Source organism: Manacus candei, unplaced genomic scaffold (assembly GCF_025592945.1).
Source record: "Manacus candei isolate 608988 ecotype Guabito, Panama unplaced genomic scaffold, ASM2559294v1 h1tg000037l, whole genome shotgun sequence".
In the NCBI taxonomy this organism is placed as follows: domain Eukaryota; kingdom Metazoa; phylum Chordata; class Aves; order Passeriformes; family Pipridae; genus Manacus; species Manacus candei.
Genome location: NW_026138085.1, coordinates 14,561,238 through 14,578,560, shown reverse-complemented (window position 1 = coordinate 14,578,560; position 17,323 = coordinate 14,561,238). Strand labels below are relative to the sequence as shown.

General features: G+C 46.7%; 1 long non-coding RNA gene across 2 annotated transcripts in view; it reads right to left on the bottom strand.

The window, feature by feature from the left end:
- The window catches only part of LOC127473936 (uncharacterized), a 52,006-nt gene that overhangs the window by 32,825 nt on the left and 1,858 nt on the right, over positions 1-17,323 (bottom strand). For both annotated transcript variants that reach the window (XR_007905623.1, XR_007905622.1), the window contains exons 2-5: positions 14,837-14,925; positions 14,199-14,479; positions 13,794-13,998; positions 2,689-3,314 (exon numbers count right to left, since the gene is read on the bottom strand). This is a non-coding gene — a long non-coding RNA (uncharacterized LOC127473936). The remainder of the gene's footprint in view (positions 1-2,688; positions 3,315-13,793; positions 13,999-14,198; positions 14,480-14,836; positions 14,926-17,323) is intronic.

The window sequence follows — 17,323 nt, the reverse complement described above, 5'->3', positions numbered from 1 at the left end:
TGCTTTGTCCATAACACTGTTATCTCCTAGAGAAATTCTTCACCGTTGTTGCAAAAGGCAGGAAAAAAATTCAGTGATGTGTGTTCACTGCCTGAGAGAGCTACTTTGTCCATTTACCACAAATACTATTGAACTGCAACTCACCTCTGCCTGTGTTGCTGATTTAACCTATAACATTTTAAATGCACTTACTGACCAGTTCTCTAAGCAGTTGAAAACTTTTTTTTTTTTTTTTTGGCAGGGAGGGCAGTCAGAGACAAAAGCCCTGGCTCTCCTGTGCCTCTCACTTCACACATGCCTCCCTATCACCATTTCCTGATTTCCAAAGGCTACAGAGGGCAGGGGACAGCCCCTCACTGAATGTCAGGGCTGCTGCAGGCTCCAGTTGCAGCCCAGGCTGGAGTTCACAGCCACCAGGACACAGCCACATTTGTGACATGTTTCCAGAGCAGCTGGGTACAAACTAGATCAGGCATTTTTGGTTTTGTGAGACTTTCCAATAATTAAGCAGTATCAGTTACCTACAGGACACTTGAGCTAGAGTTTGGTGCACGTGCTACCCCTGCCACTCTCTAGCAGACAGAAAATTCAAGCCCTGCCGTATTTTTCAGGTTTTTCTACCTAGAAAATTTGTGCTTCAGCTGCCCAAAAGATGGCAATCTGAGCACCCACTGAGACCACTAAATGTGCTCTTGGGTAATTAGCATGATGTCTGTCACATCTAGACACTACCAGTAGTTAAGGCTCAGACCACTGCTGGCTTTCACTAGATAAACTTTTCACTGTAGAAAACCTTTTCATGAGAGGGGAGCAGAGAGAACATGACCAGAAACCCTTTTCCCCAGCTGTAGACAGAAACAGGTACATATTGGCACGTAATGGATTACAGAGTGAAAAAAATAAATAAGTCATGCCTCACTTTTCTAAGGAAATGGCATTAAAATCTAAGAGTTTGGGCACTGCACATCTACAGTTACAAAGCTACAGCTCTGATTTATACTGAGTCAAGTGCAAGCTAAAGCCAGGCCTTTGGGTGGAAATGAACATATTTGCTTTAGCACTCGGGTTGCTGGGCAGGCCCCCAGTTTTGTGTGACACCAGCTGCTTCCATATCAAATGCTGTCCAGGCAGTTAAAATTAGACTGGTCCTATTTCTGGCAGGGTTTGGGCTGCACAGCCACTGCCCCCCTGTGTGTGGGCTCCTGGCAGTGGGCAGGTCACTGCCCGGCATCAGCCAGGCACATGGGACTTCGTGGGAGCCCAAATGCCACGGATATTCATTTAAACCAACCTTTTCCCCTCCCTGGACACGGGGTATGGCACATGTCACTGTCACAGAGCTTGAACAGTCCTGTCTTGATGCTTCCTGGAGACAGACAATAACCACCAGAGCAGGGGTGCATTTATTCCTCATTCAAGAAACATCTGTGCGAGTGATTTCATTTTATGCAACTCTTTCTGCCAGCCCAATTTTCTATGAAATGGCTTGGGGTTTGTAAAATTATTTCCCTATAAAAAGCCTCCTTTGACTGTACAGTGACAGATTAATTTAGGCAACTTGAACAATGATGGTTTGGGGAATTGGAACTTTTAACTGCTTCACAGTCTACACCTTAGTTCTACAGACATGCCTCTGAAGTGCTTAGCTATATTATAATTATTTGCACTTCTTAAATGCATGATTAAAATGCATGATTTCTGTGTAAAAGCTCCAAGGTTGGAATAGTTTTCTCCATCATATTTTACAGTGCAACAGGTAGGTCCCTGCTTTGAGCTTCATGGTGACACAGCAACACATGCAGTGGGCTGACAGTGCTCTGACCACTGCTCTTCTTCCAGACTTAGTTACGTGCTGCACTCTGGCTCCCAGCACTTTTGGATAATTACACAAGCTGCTGATGAATCAGAGCTCTTGGTGTAGACTCAAATTCTCTTTTAGATGCTAAAGCTGCCCCAGCTTCTCTGGTGAAGAGATCAGAGACACTGAGAACAAGTATTTAAGAGACCCCAGCTCTGCCCCAGTGCATAGCAACCCTCCAGCCTCTGCAAGACCCACACAAGGCCAAAATGACTGAAAATGCCTTCCTTGTGCGGGCATCACTTCCAGCTGCACCCCCTGCTCCCTCACTGCCACCCTCCCACACAGCACTAACAACCTGCTCTAGCACCATTTTAAAGTCACTTGAGATAACTCTGCTGCTCAAGGGGCAGCAGAGGGAAGAGCTTTGCCTCAAAGTGGGCAGGAGGTGGCCAAAGACCCCATCCTTTGGATGTGTACCTCCCCACTCCCAGGCTGACACCCCACAGCACTGGGGGGTGGCCCAGACAGACACTTCTCCATCAAGAGGCCACTGAGCTAAAAACATCTCCTGGCCTGTCAGGGAAACTGGAGACGAGAGATTCAAACAGCACTCCCCACAGCAAACAGACTGCAGGGGGACCCCGGGCTCTTGTTTAATTGTGCACATTCAGATCTCACTCACTGACTTTGCCCCACCCGTGGCAGTGCTGGCACTGCCCATTTTGGGTGATGGTGAGCAGTGCTGGTCAGAACAGGACAGGACTTTGAGGTCAGAATTCACTGCAGGCACAGATGTGAGGGGTTGGGTAACCTGGAGGATTACAGGTTGGGTAACAGGCTGGGTAACAGGCTGGAAGAAGCTCCCGTGGTGCACGACAGCCACTCACCCGTGTTTTCCCTGCAGCCTCTGCACTGGGCACAACAGCATGGGCAGCTCAGGGGCCTCAGGTGCAGTGGGACAAGAGGGCAGGCAGGCTTGGGAGCTTTGGTTCATCCCTGGGTCCACCAGCTTTGATGACATCAGGTTTATATGGCAGAAGCATCAGACCACCAGTCAGTAATCACCTGTGTGACAGGAGATGTCAGAAGCTCCAGTAGGCACATGCTGCTTTTCACAGAGAAAAATATTATATTACATATATTTCACTTCAGAGAAAAATATTATACAGGCTCTGCAAAAGCTACCCCAGATTCCTATTTGCTTCTGAGTGCAACTTGGCTATGGCTGTCAGTCTAGAGAAATCCTATTTAAACATGTTCCCACCTAAGGATGTAATTTCTCTTTGTTCCTATTCAAATCAATTTAAATCAGATAAGTAAAATCGTGAGGGTTTGGGACAGAAAAATCTCTTTTTCCATTTTGGTAATTACTGGCACAGTAAAGACATCCCGTGCCATGTTGGATGCTGTCACAGCTGCGGTTCCTACAGTGCCGTTCACAGGAGTTCCTTCTCCCTGGAGGAGGGACACGGCAGCAGGTGAGGTCTGTGGCCAGCAGAGATCAGAACACGTTCTGTGGGAAGAGCAAACATGAGACAGCAAGTCATCCTCGGGGCTCCAGATAGCAAAGCCGTGAGTCACACACAGCCACATGCGCTGGCCACACAGCCCCGGTCTCCTCCTAAGCCTGCTGGAATGACAGCCGCCCCCTCGGAAGGTGTGCCCCGCATGCAGCGAGGGGCTGCCCGGGCTGCTCACTCTCCTCCTTGGCCCTGTGAACTTAGTTCTGCTCGGGACACACAGCAGGGTCACCACTGAATCATGGTGCAGGGTCACCACTGGATCATGGTGCAGGGTCACCACTGGATCATGGTGCATGGTCACTCACCCTCTGGCTGAACAGGGCACTGGCATATTTTCTACCTTAAAAAAAAGCCCCTGTGTTTTCATGTTACAGCTGGGTCTCTGCTCTGTTACTCACTGCAGGTATCCACGGGGGAATGGGGAAAGCATCCTCCAGCAGCAGGCAGTGAAAGGGAGAGCTGGAATTTGATTCATCCCCCTGCTCACACACAGCCTGGGTTGTACAGGCTGGAGGAGGAACTGATGGCTCAGATGGCTCACGGATTTGTACCTGACCAGTGCAGCCCAGCATTGCCTCAGTGCACCTGCTCAGCATTAACACAGGGTTCCTAGGAAGCAGTGATCCATCAGACAGTGAGCCTGTGGATGTTTCCGCTCAGCTTTTGGGAAAGAATCTAGTCTAGCTTTGTTCCAGCATCCTGACTGCAGAAATAGCATTTCCAGCTTCTGGCAATAAAATTCTTTCCGCAGCACTGAATCCTTGTCCTTGGGGTTCACACAAAGGACCCCCAACCTCCACCAACCACGGCCACTGGGTGTGCCTGTGCAGGGTGAATGCCAAAGGTACACACAGCACAGGCAGCAGAGAGCAGACAGGTGGCACAGGATGCCCAGGGACTCCTCCAAATACTATTGCCTTTACTCTCACCTGCACACACTCTTCAGGTTACACCTGTGGGCACCAGAGTCTTCATGTTCTACATGCCCCAGGACTTGCAGTGCTCACGTGTCAGGCAGCCTGGCCTCAAAATCCTACTACATCTCTGTAATGCTCTGGCATGCAAAGAAGTGGGGCAGGGTTGGGGATTTTTTTATAGGGAAGAAAGGAAGCAAATGACCAGGATTTCTGTTTGACACGAATCTACTTACTTTAACAAGTATGGAGGCTCATGGTTTCAAGTGGAAGCTTAGCATCTCTTAAAATAAGCCCTAGGTGTCTTTTAATGTCGGTGCTTAAAAGGGGATTTAGTCACTGGGTTCTAGGAACTCCAGTTTGACTTAAGTGTCCAATATCTGTCGGCAGTTCAGCTGTTATCCAAGTAAGGGGAGGGAAAGCCAGGATTTTCCGGCCCTGAGAAACAGCTGTAGTCAGAAGAGGCATGTAATGTGAGGGATAAAATTAATTCCCTCTCAACCCTGAAGTGTGAGCCGTTCCCAGCCGCTGGATGAAGGGCGTGTCTGTCCCAGCCTGTCCCACAGGGCTGCTGGGGCTGCTGCAGTGCCTCTCACTAGGCGGCCCCCGAGCCTCACCAGGGAGCTCTGCTCCCCTCCCAGGGCACCTTCCAGGCAACCAAAAGATGATTTGAAGGGAGAGATATTGCAGCCCCATCTCTTCACTCTGCACTTGGAGGGACATGTGCCTGTGAGCAGAACTCCCCCCCCGAAGGATGTGCACCCCTTCAGGCTGCCCATGGGCACCAAAATCCCACAGGCTTCACAGCCACGTGAGCCATACACTGGGGGTGTTTGCAAAACATCCCATCTCATCAGAGATGTGCCTTAATTAATTCCAAAATTAAGTTTTTACTGTGTTCTCTCCTATATTAAGGCTACCACTGCCCAAACGCCATTACACTCTCAGTGGGGATGTTCTTTTCTTTTCCTCTGTAAAATGGACAAACTCATCTTAAATTTAGCAAAGACTTTGAAGCATGGAGCACAGCACACACATTTCAGCAGCCATGCTGTTCTCCAGGGAGCCTGTCCTTGAAAGCCAGCTCACCTTCTCCCCCCCCTTCCCCAATACATATGAAAATGCCCACAGGAGTGCTGGACACAATTTTTGAGATGTAAATCTCTGACCTGCTTGATGGGAGGCATTAAAAACTGAATTCCCAGAAAAAGAGTCTCTGAAATAGTGCTCCCTGGTGCTACATGTTCTGGAAATACGCTATCAAAAAATGGTCTTTCAAACATACTCAGTGTTCAGCTGCATTTCTGCAATTTAGAAAGACTCTCAGCAAGCTTCACATCCGACCAGGATTCTGCAGTTTCTCTGAATACCTTGTCAATGGCTACAATAACCTCCTACAGCTGTTTGATTATTTTCAGAATATCCCAGCTGATGCAAACCTGCCCCACTCCCCACCTGAAGAGCAGTCATTTTAAGAAATCGTTCCACAAACCACAAATTTCCCTGAAACCCAACTGGCCTTCTCAGGATCCTTGGAGCGTAGGAAGAGAAACAAACAAAATCACTCCTTTCTCTCTTCCTACAGAAGTCTCGTTATTCACACCCCAGGAGCAACAGAGAAGCCACGTTCTAATCACATATTCACACCACCAAGTAACTCACAACTAGAAAGCTCACTGCTGAAGGGGTGACAATTTCCCTGTTTAGCCATATGGCACAGAAGGAATACAGCTCCAGACAGAGCTTTCTCCAGCCCACTGCCTTTGGGAAAGCCTCATTCCTACCAGACCTGTGTTCACATAACTGTTAAGTCCTATAGTGCCATAAGATATCCAAGTGTCTAGCACGGGCTCCCAAAGCTTGAACACCTCTATGAGAATGAGCAGCACCATCAGGTATGTGCAGATGGCTTGCAAAAGGGATCACTTTCAAACTGACTGAAGGTTGTTATCCTATATATCTACTCAAGCCTGTTTTCTAAGTAAAAGACATGCTGGTACATTAGTGTGATGATGCAGTCTAGCTCTGCCTCACTTCTAAGTGTGAATTTTTAAATGTTCTCCTCCCCCCTACACACTCTCTTTGCAATGCAGTGTATTTCAGATCCAGCAGATGCTCGTCTTGTTCCTAAAAGAGATTTAATGTGTTTTCCATGATCTAAACACCTGGCAAAAGGGCTCCATAAAGCTTTAATACCTTCCTAACCCTGTGTTAAATTTGTCCCAGTGTTGCATATAGCATAATTCTGCAGCCATGTCAACTATTCAGGTAATTCCAGAATGTCGTCACTATGGTTTGTGTCAGCAGCGTGATCTGTATGTACCTTGTAATCATTCTGGTGTTGGGTTGCAAAGGTCCTCGGGCTCTTCATTTGGCTGAGTCTAATTCCGTCCACTTCACAAAGATCTAGAGTTACACTAAGTAAAGGTTGACATTTACATGAGACACTGGGACTGCTGGAATGACTCACCAAGGTAAAACCTGGGCTAGATATTCTTTCAAGGGCATAAATTGTATGGTGACGACTTTTCACAGCTTCATAAAATCACAGGATGGTTTGGGTTGGAATGGACCTTGAATATCCTCGAGTTCCACCCCCCAGCCATGGGCAGGGACACCTTCCACCAGCCCAGGTTGCTCCAAGCCCCATCCAAGCTGGCCTTGGACACTTCCAGGGATGGGGCAGCCACAGCTTCTCTGGGCAACCTGTGCCAGGGCCTCCCCACCCTCACAGGGCAGAAGGTCTGCTAACCTGCTGTAGGGAGTCTCTTTGCTGAGCAAGGCAAACATGGACAGAGGGGCATGTCACACACATTGCTCAGCAGGACACGGGATCAGGATCTCAGGAGTCTGAGAACAGACAGCTAGAGAAGCCTGGAGCATCACTCCTAGAGAAAAGGAGATATGTCAGAGAGAAAACAGATATCTCAGTGACCTTCCAGTGTCTTCTTGGAAAATGAAAGACCTCCTCTCATTTTTACTGCAAAGCTGGACAGCCACACACATGACAGCTTTGTCCTGGCACAGAAGCCCACTGTTTCCATCATGTGAAACCAATTAGTAGCATCAGGGCTGGTCAGCACTGCAGCCAGTGTCCAAATGCTCTCAGGACATTTATTCTCCCAAACCCACTCTGCCCTTTAAAGCAGCACCAGCCACCATGTTCAGCACGCTTGAAAGTCTCCTGGTTTACCAAATATCCTAAGCCCTAATGTCATTAGGTCTCAACCAAAATCAGGAAATTCAGACTAAAACAGTGACTGTTCCAGCAGTGAAGATCACAAGCCTTTCATCTGTTCCCCAGAACTCTCCTTTACCCAAATCCAGTATTAACAGTGAAAGCATCCAACAGTGAAAGCATCCAACACACTCACAAGAAACAAACTGTGAAATGGAAGGACCACACAACAGGAGATGAGAACAGAGCATCTAACATGAACCAGTGTGTGAAGGATGAGTTTGTCTGCAGACCAGGGTGCTGCAGCAAAGTGGCTTTCCCAGTGATGGAGTCTCCTCTCAACTGAACTCACAGGATCTGCTCCAACAAGAGGTCGGCCCAGCCTTCCTCAAGCCCTGGCAGCTGCAGCAGCCCACATATGGCTGCCTGTATTTACTGTATGAGCACTGCCTGCCCCGTGTGCTGCAGGGCATCAGTCCAGGCACACTTGCAACACTGACAGCCATCATCTTTGGCCATGGCCTCTGCCACGTCAGAAGGTCTTAGCAGCAATCGTGGCATCGAGGAACTAATGCCACGCAACTGAGCAACTGTCTTGAGCACAAATTCATAAGCTAGTGCTATTCCTGCTTAGTGTTAAAGTTCAGTGCCTCTTTTATCATGCTGGAAACTTGTCAGGAGCTGTTTTTATTCAGTTCAGTAGAGCAACCTCTCTCCAAGGTCTCCCTTCTCACCACAGGTACAGTGCATCCAACCTTTCTGAGCAAGCTTCCTGCAATTCCTCATGTCTTAAACCACAGACTGCCACAGTCCCCTCTGACCACTTCACATGCTCTTGCTAAGAGGCACCTCTGTGCCTTCTGTGCGTGTCTTGCCTGATTCCAGACTCGTCATGGATTGGAAAAAGAGTGGAACATGAAAAGTGGTAGCAGTTCTAAGGAGAATGAAGTCTTCTGTTGTACAGAAAAAGAGGAGGCGATGACCCTCCAAAGCAGTTTTGTTAATGCTGTCTCAGGCACATGGAACAACCTTTAAAGCAGATGTGTCAGCCCAGGAGCTCCTTTCATAATCTGCACACGTCTGATTTTTCATCACCCTTTTTCTCAGGAGGCAAAAGAGAAAAAACAAATCATCCAATTCTACAGGTCCCGAAAACTGACTGTACCAACTGTTCCCTGATAGATGGGAAGGCGTCAGTGCAGCCAGCATCCCAGGAATCTGTGGTGCAGTCCAGCCAGGACTGGTTTGTGCTGGGAACCCGGGGCAACTCAATAACTTTGGCTTCCCAGGCCCTCCTCCCACACTCGAGGGTTTGGGATTATCCAGCAGCCATTGCATCATGGCACAGTGATGGCCTCATGATATAACCTTGGACAGGAGCCATCCTTGAGCTGCTTGGGAGATACTTATAAATCAAGAGCAACAGATAGAACTGTGAAGGCCACGGGTGGTCCAAGTAGATGGGTAACTGTACCTGGGGCCCTGTGCTCAGGACTCAGGGTAACACTGCAGGTTTAAATGGGGCACACAGTGATATGTTCTCATTTTAACCAGGCAAATCCAGCTAGACTGCAAAATATCCATCACTGTAATCAGGTGTGACTGTTTTGGAGAGCGACAAAGCAGAAAAGAGAGAGAACAGATCTCAAATAAATTATTTGAACCAAAGAGCTATGCTAAGCCTCTGAGGAGTTCAGATGCATACACTGATTTTATTTGATAAGATGGGTAATTTGCAGCACTGACATCTTCAAGGTAACTAAATCCCACTCTGTTGAGCTGTCTCCATATCTCTACACCAGGTACCCATCTGTAACTCTACAAATAAGACTCCAAGACAGGGTGAGTGTCAGCTAAAGCATCCCAAATTTGCAGTTACTCTACCTAATGTGTTACAAACACTGTAAGTACCAAACAGTACCGTATGAAACCAGGAGCAACAAGGGTAGGATCCAAACCCTGAAGAAACACATGCATTCTTCTGACCTAGAACACTGTCAGGGTGCAGAACAACAACTGCTTAAAGAGAATTAAGGTGCCAAGCCATGACCACTCACACCTGCTTCTTCACAGGCTGCAAACACAAAGCAAAACTGCCACAAAGGCAATGGTTCAAGCAAGGAGCCCACAGGGGAACATTACAGGGGCCTTAGCAACTGATCATTAAACAGCAAACAACAGTTCTGTAGCCATCTGCCAGTCCCTTCAGGTGCTGTCTGCATGGCCACAGACACACAGGCACAGGACCTGGAAGCACACGACATCAGCTACCAGACAGCACAGAATTGAATGTCACAGGCACTGAGAGTGGGAGAGGGTGAAAGCTGGATTAATGGATGGGGAACACAAATCCAAGGGTGCCCTTCAGCAAGTCAGTAGCTCCCCAGGATTGCATCCCAGCCAAGAGAGCAGCAGGGTGCACACACACGGCTCCTGCAGCCAGCAGAACGCCAGCTCAGCCATCTCCAGGCCTTCTCCTTGCTGGCAAACCAGGTTCAATTCCCTGCCCACGGCAACACCTCGAGGCAGACAGGCGTAGGAGCACTGTCTCCATGTCTCACACGTGCTGCTGTCTCTCACCAGCACCACATTTCTAACATTCACCCCAGATGCAGAGTGTGTGACAACAGCACTGCTGCTGCTCCTGCAAGGCACTTGCCAAGCCCAGCCTTTGTTCTGATACAGCTGGGTCCAGGAGAAGCAGGATCATCAGCCTGCAGTACTCCAGCAAGGAAAATCCCTCTTGCCATAGTAAAAGGGAAGTAAAGATGAAATCTGTAAACCTTTTATTACCACAATGAGCTAATAAGATCTCAGTAACTACTTGTTTTGTGTCAATCCAGTATGCTACAGTCCTCATGCAGAGGGATCCAGCACCTGGTTTATGAGGTACCATTTTCACTTTCACTAGAATAACAAGGGTTTTCTTTAGACTCTTCCAGCCAAATGCAGGAATACCCTAACTCCATCATGGAGCCAGGTTTCAGAGGTGACTTGGGTCTTTTACAGAGATCCGTATCAACAATCTTGATTAAGTGTCTCCATGTTTTGAAGGTGACCTGAGCCTAACTCTCAAATATTCAGGATGCTTCTATTTTCTCTGCACCCGCTCTCCAACCAGCATATGCTCAGTTCACAAAACAGAGTCATCTCTGTGTTGTAAGGAAAAGGAGATAGTTCTAAACACACACTGCTTTATGTTTGTCTCTCCAGGTTCTTAGGATAAATCCAAAGGCTAAGCCTCCTTGCAAGTCTCAGCATCCTGTCAGGGCCAGAGGAATGTCACAGTAAGTATAAACATTATTGCATCGAGTATACTCATCCTCCTGAAGTCTCTGGTTCCCTCCTGCCTTGTTTATTTTTCCACACACTGGGAAAAAGCAGAAAGCCACCAGTGTTTTGCTGTCCACTGGTTCCTCAGGCAATGCAGTCTCCAGCAGCCAGAGTTACACCCCTTTAATTCAGCCTTATCTACTGACCTTCAAAGAGCAGGCTACACATGTTTTAAATTATTATTTACAGCATTCTAGAAATATTTTGCAAGGATCAGCTCAAGCTCATCTTCAGCAAGTGACTAAGAGGCAAGGGTCATCATGAATATCAAGATCTGGACCCTAAGCTCTGGAAAAGGGCTTTCTGGCTTGGAACATTTCCCAGTCAGAATTGCCAAGAGAATTGATGGAGCAGGTGACAGGGCTGGAAGTGCTCAAGGAGCTGCCACACTTCAAAGATTCACTTCAGAACAGATAGTTGGTTTAGAACACACACTTGGCCAAGAGCTGGGGAGGTCAGAACACCTAGAGGCAAACTTGCACCTTAAAGCTCTAAGCAACACTTATTGGTTATCAGCCCCTCTTCCTGCTAACTTGATGCTCACAGGCCAAGGAGTTATTTCTTCTTGGAGCACTTGAACAGAGGCTCTCCATGGGGTATTTGTCAGCCTGGGACATGAACAACAGATAAAGCACTCTGAATCTTCTTCTCTTTCAAAGTAAAGTGCCAGCCACAGAGCCAGGTTTGTGCCTAAGGAGAATTCAAGCTGTAAAAGTCCCCTTTCTTTGCCATCCAGATGCAGAGTCCCTCGGCGAGCCTGACCGGGTCTGCCTACGGGAGCACGCCTGTGTTCACAAAGGTAAAGAGCACAGGCTGCCTGAACAGAGCTTGCTCTGCAGCTACCAGCACTAGATTGTGGGTTTTCTTGTTCCATCAGAAGCTATTTCTAGGCTGGAACATTGGTTCATGCACAACTCAAAAAAGCCAACGTACTTCGTTGGTGATGACTATCAAATTAATGCCTTAATTGGTAAATGATCCAGTCAGAACTATGTGAATTCATCCTATTTGTTTCCTGCAGGGGAGGCTGAAGTGGAAACCTCTCACATAGTAGCTTCCCTTATAATGTTACATCCGCTGGAATAGATTTTTTTCCTGCATTTATATCTTTCTTTAACTGCACAAGCCAGGCTTTAATGAGCACTGGTTTACTGGTGAAAAAAACCTCCCCTCACAACTCACTGCAAATGCATTTAGAATTAAATCAACTCCTGTAAGTAAAATAAAAATAGGGGCATGAGACCATCTTCTTCCCTGAAGGATGCATCATTTCCTTATAATTGCTTTAATGGGGAAACACTTAGATCAGACATTTAACACAAATATTTTTCTCCTCCAGGGTCTGCAAAACATAAGGGCTACGAAGGGTCAGTTGGTGGTGTTTGAATGTCGAATTCACTCTACACCCACCCTACAGGTTCACTGGTACAGAGAATATGATCAGATCAGAGATTCTGCTGATTTCCGAATCCTGCGAAAAAGTAGGTGCTGCTTCATCTGCTTAATGTCATTTCACTGGGACAGTGATGAGACAGGAAGAAGAACTGCTATAAGAATCAGGAGATTGTACACGTTCATAGAGGCAGAGTTAAGTTTACAAGTATCAGATGACCTGAAGTCACAGGCTGGACAGAGTCTGCACTTCCTCTGGCAACACATGAGAGGGTCGGGCACAACGGGAGGAGATTCCATGCTGTTAGTTATTAATGACAGTCCTGCTGAGCCATGGAGGCATTGTCACCATCTATTAGAACTACTGATGGACTCAGGGAGAAAAGATATAGATATATAGATGGATAGAGATAGAGATAAATTTTAAACAATTTCTGATTCTCCCAGGCTTGAGGCCAGAGCTCCAGCGTGCCAAATTCACAGCAACTAACCCCAAAGTCAGAGGAGTTCTTTCTATATCACCTCAGTGGAGAGGTGTTTGTACCCCCAGGTTCCCCAGCCAAACCTGAGCTTTCCCTATCCAGATGGAACTTCTCTTGATGGACACAAAGGGCGATGGTTCCTTTGTAACCAGGGTGACAGCTGAGGTGGGGAAGGGAGTGAGGGCTGAAGGGCTTTTTTTCCATTCTGGCCTTATAACCATTCAAATTTTTTCTCTCTTATTTTGAGCAGAGGCTTGTTCATCAGCAGTTCCTGGTAAGTGCACTGTGCATGTGGTGTTAGACATTCCACCAGTTAATTACCTCACACTCAGGATTTCCCACCCAGATAAAACAATAATGTCCAAAGGGTGGTCAGAAGACAACATTCAGAGTCAGACCAAGAGCTTTCAAGTTCTTAATTTTGAAAAAAAGCACCCAAAAGGCCCTGAGTTTTTTCACAACACAATGAAAAAGGTATCAACCCTCTTTAATTAAGTCAGTGAAGAGTACCCTGTGCTAAGGGAAAACATATCCACCATTCTGAATTATAATCTTGTATGGGGTTTAAACTTGTGCAAGAGAAGACAGAATTTAGCAAAAAAAACCCCCAAACCCCAATCAGCCAAAAAAGCCAAAAAAAAAAACCCACAAAAAAAACCACTACAAAAAGTGTGCCTTGTTTAATTAATATCACAGGAAAAAAGAGTCTTCCTTCATTTTTTGTTCCTTCTGAATCCCTTAACATCCTATGCCCTATACATCACTATTTTGCACTTTACTGATGCCAAGCCTCATCACTAAGTCACACTCCTCCTGCAAGGACCAATTCCTGTAGGTTAACATTTGGCTCTCTGGTACAACATCACGCCTGAATTTGTTATTTCAGAGGAAGTCTGCACCCTGGTTATTACAGAAGCTTTTCCAGAAGACTCTGGAATATTTAAATGTGTTGCTGAAAATGAATTTGGATCTGCAGCATCCAGTGCTCATCTCTCTGTTTCCCCAGGTAAGCACATGGATTTCTGTGTTGACCAACTAAGCACAAAAGAATTTGCTGCAGCTCAACACCAGGGAGAACCACAGATATTTGCCAAGCAGAAGCCAAACCCAAAACAATTTTGTAGGCTCAAGAGAAGAGAAATGCCCCAAAAATGCAATCTTCTTGGATACCTTTCAAAGTTGGATGCTAGTTGTTCTGTGGATCCCTCTTCTACCTGGGTCAAGGATGACAATGTGGAGATGATGTTCCTTCTCACAGAGGAGTCTCATCCCTGTGCTTCATCCCTTCGGGATTCCAGTGTGGTCCAACACATGGGCTGTGTCTGTACCTTGTTTATTGTAACACCTGACCTGCTTGGCTTGTGCTGAAGGCCACCTGCAAACAGAACAGCACCTTTCATGCATCCCAAGCTCAGCAGCCCTGGAGAGAAGGGAGGGTTGGCTACTGCAGCTGGGCAGGTTTTGGTCTCTGCAGAGCCAGGCAGGCTGAGCTCTCATCCACCTGCTCAGACATTCCAGTCCCCTGCCCCCCTGTTACTGCATGTGTTGTGTTGGTGAACCACCACTGCTTCCTACCTGACTTGGGGACAATTCTGCTTCCAGGAGCAAAAGAGCTGGAGAGCTTTTCAGGTGCTGCCCACAGGCCGGCTGTGCAGGTCACCATGAAGAAACCCAGCTTCCCCAGGAACAGCCAGGCAGGAGCCAAGGACCGAGGGGCATCTGGCCTCCCATCCTACAGCCCAGAGACCCCGGGGCTGGGTAGTCGAGCAGGAGCCACCAGCTTTGGTCAGATGAACTCCAAGGGCCAAGCTGAAGACTTTCATGGAGCTTATGAAAACTCTCCTCGGGCTTCACCTCTGCGGTAAGACAAAGAAAAAAATCACATTTCTGGGTTAGTTTTTTACAACACTTAGGGGATGAACACTCCAGTGATTCAGCTGCAAAGCTCCAGTGTCCCTTACCCTGACAGGGGTTCCCACACAGCCATCTGAGCTGTTTGCCTGTGTGACAATGGCAATGTGCAACAGCAGCCCAGCTACAGAACAGCACAGGCTCGATTTGACAGAGTGTGTCATTACCCAAAGGCTCAGGTAAGTGCCTGATGGCACTGTCAGAACAGCCTATCTGTAAGTAATTTAAAGGCATCACCCCAAATCACAGCCTGTAGAAGACCTTTGGCTCCACAGCAGAGCACAAGACAAAGATCACAATACCTGGGAAACATCAGGGTACAATTCTGTTGCCACCTCCTTCCTCTGTAGCCTTGGCCAAGTGGCATCACCTCATGTTTCTGTCTCTTATTCTGAAAGACAGCAGTAAAACTCAAGGTGCTGGTAGCACAGGGCAGATAGTACCTGCAAAGCACCTGTGGAGGGGAAGTACTGAACCAGTGACCCACTGGATGGAGTGAAAACTGTCCCATGGCATGGCAGGGACACTCCCCACTCAGGAGATGAGGAATTCCCCACAGTAAGTGTTGCATCTTATAACAAGACTCGATCCAATTTCCATCCCAAACGCAGCTCTCAAGTCACTGTGCACTTACTGCATTATCAGTTATCGTGTTTGATTTTTCCAGAGAAGCAAAACAAGTTAGAGCACACATATTGGCAATGCCATCCCCATTTCTGTAGGGTTTCTCAAGGGTTTAGAGGCAGAAAGGTGACCTCAAAGGGTGACAGTTCAGAACAGACATCCAAGCCCAGCAGAGGAGTTTCCTCAGCCCCGTCTGTGGCAGTGGGAGCTCCGAGGCAGACGTGTGGCTCCTCTCCCAGCTGAATTCCAGCCTGGAACTGCAGTGATCCTGTTACAGCGTGTGTAAACGGCTGTCCGTGACAGAGAGCATTCCCTGTGGTACAGATTATTTTTGGATGTGCTCAGCCATTTTAACTAAACCGGTTATTTTAACAATTCTGAACACCTCCCCCCCTCCAAATTTCACTAGAGGAGAGATCATATTTCAACATGGATGTATCCATGCACAGGAATTATTTCACTAAATCACTGAGTAAAACTGGGTTTGCTTCAGTAACTTGCAGGTCTCTAAGAGGAGGCTCTCAGTTTGGCTTCCATGAAATCCAGGCTTGCTCCAGGGAAATCAGTTGGGACACTAAAAAGACCCCACTGCATGAAGGGATATAACATGCCATCAAAATCAGCTATGTAGTAGCTTTTTAAAATATAAAACATTAACTAGTATACAGAGCTGCAGATTGCTTTTGACTGACAGCAGTGCTGAACCAGACTTTGGACACATCTCAAGATACAGAGTGAAACTACTAAAATATACCCATCTGTGAGCATTTAAATATCTTTAAAGCCCACAGACTTATTGCCACGTGCTTTGAAACATCGTTATGAACGGGACACAGCATTGTAAATGTTGCTGTTACCTCAAACTCAGCAATCACGGCTAATGACTGGCTGTAAAATAAGTCTTTTTAGTCAGATTTAGCACATAACTCTCTCATGTAGCATATGTGGTTGCAATTGTATTACCAAAGGCAAATACCAACAAAGACAGTGATGACAGAACAAAGCCATTACTGGGAATAACTATAAAATGAACAAAACCCTTGTACTTCTCCCAGTTATTGCTTAGTAACAGCCACTCCACAAAAGCCAGAAAATGCAATTCAAGAAGACTCTCACTACTCCTTTCTGAGCCCTTTATACCTGCAGATTACAGTGTGTCCTCCTCAACAGCCTTAAAGGAGCAGAACAAAATCTATGCTGATTATTAACTTAATTAAAGGAACTTAATCCAAGCAAAAGAAAAGGCTTCAGGCACTAACTATACTGGCAGGCCTTTTAAGTAGCTTTTAAGTGTCCTTAATAAATAAGCAAAATATTCTTAACTCTCCTTCTAGACATTTTTTCCTGCACGACTCAAGCAACTAAGGAGAACCTGATCAGTCACAGCAAGTCACCATTCTTAGAAAGTAAACTGAAGCAGGACAGAAAAGCTGGTTTCTAACACCTCGAAGTGCTGGGCACAGCACTATTAAGTTACTTGGCACTGGCAATGAGATTTATTCCTCTGCTTTTATCAGTTCAGCTTCCAGTTCTTTCTTTTTTTTTCCCCCTATCTTCTGGATGTCACGTTTTTCTGTTCCTTCTCTTTCACACAAGTCGTCCCCCTTGTGTCCAATCTTTTAAGTGTATAAAGCTGTCCTTAAATTGGTGCCTTGCAGCCACCTTTAGTTCTGAACTAAGCACACTGCACCCTCATTGAAGTCGGTGGGGAGTCAGGGAGCCTGTCTGAGCACACAGCCTGACCTTTACCATGTTCACAGCTTCCTGCAGGGCAAATGATCATCCCGCGGGTACCTTTTTTTCTTTAGTACTCACTCTGCGCAAACTACCGATTTTTAATTTTTATTTTTTTTACCTCAAAAGCAAATAACTTCTCCAACAACTAGGGACACACTCCCTCCCTTAATCACTTCCACGAGGAGGAATTTAAATAAATTAGCACTCAATTAACACCTGCTTTGTAAGTTTTAGTTCACAAACGCTGGGCCGTGTTTAATACAAACACTAAATGTGGATTAAGCTCTTGAAGATCGCTGTGCTGACAGACTCAAGGGCACAGTGAAGGGAGAGAGGAGGAGGCTGAGAGCCCACACTCAGCCCAGCTGCAGTACTTTCAGGCTTGGGGTTCTTTTAAACAATAGGCAAGAGTTGCCAGAGTATAATTA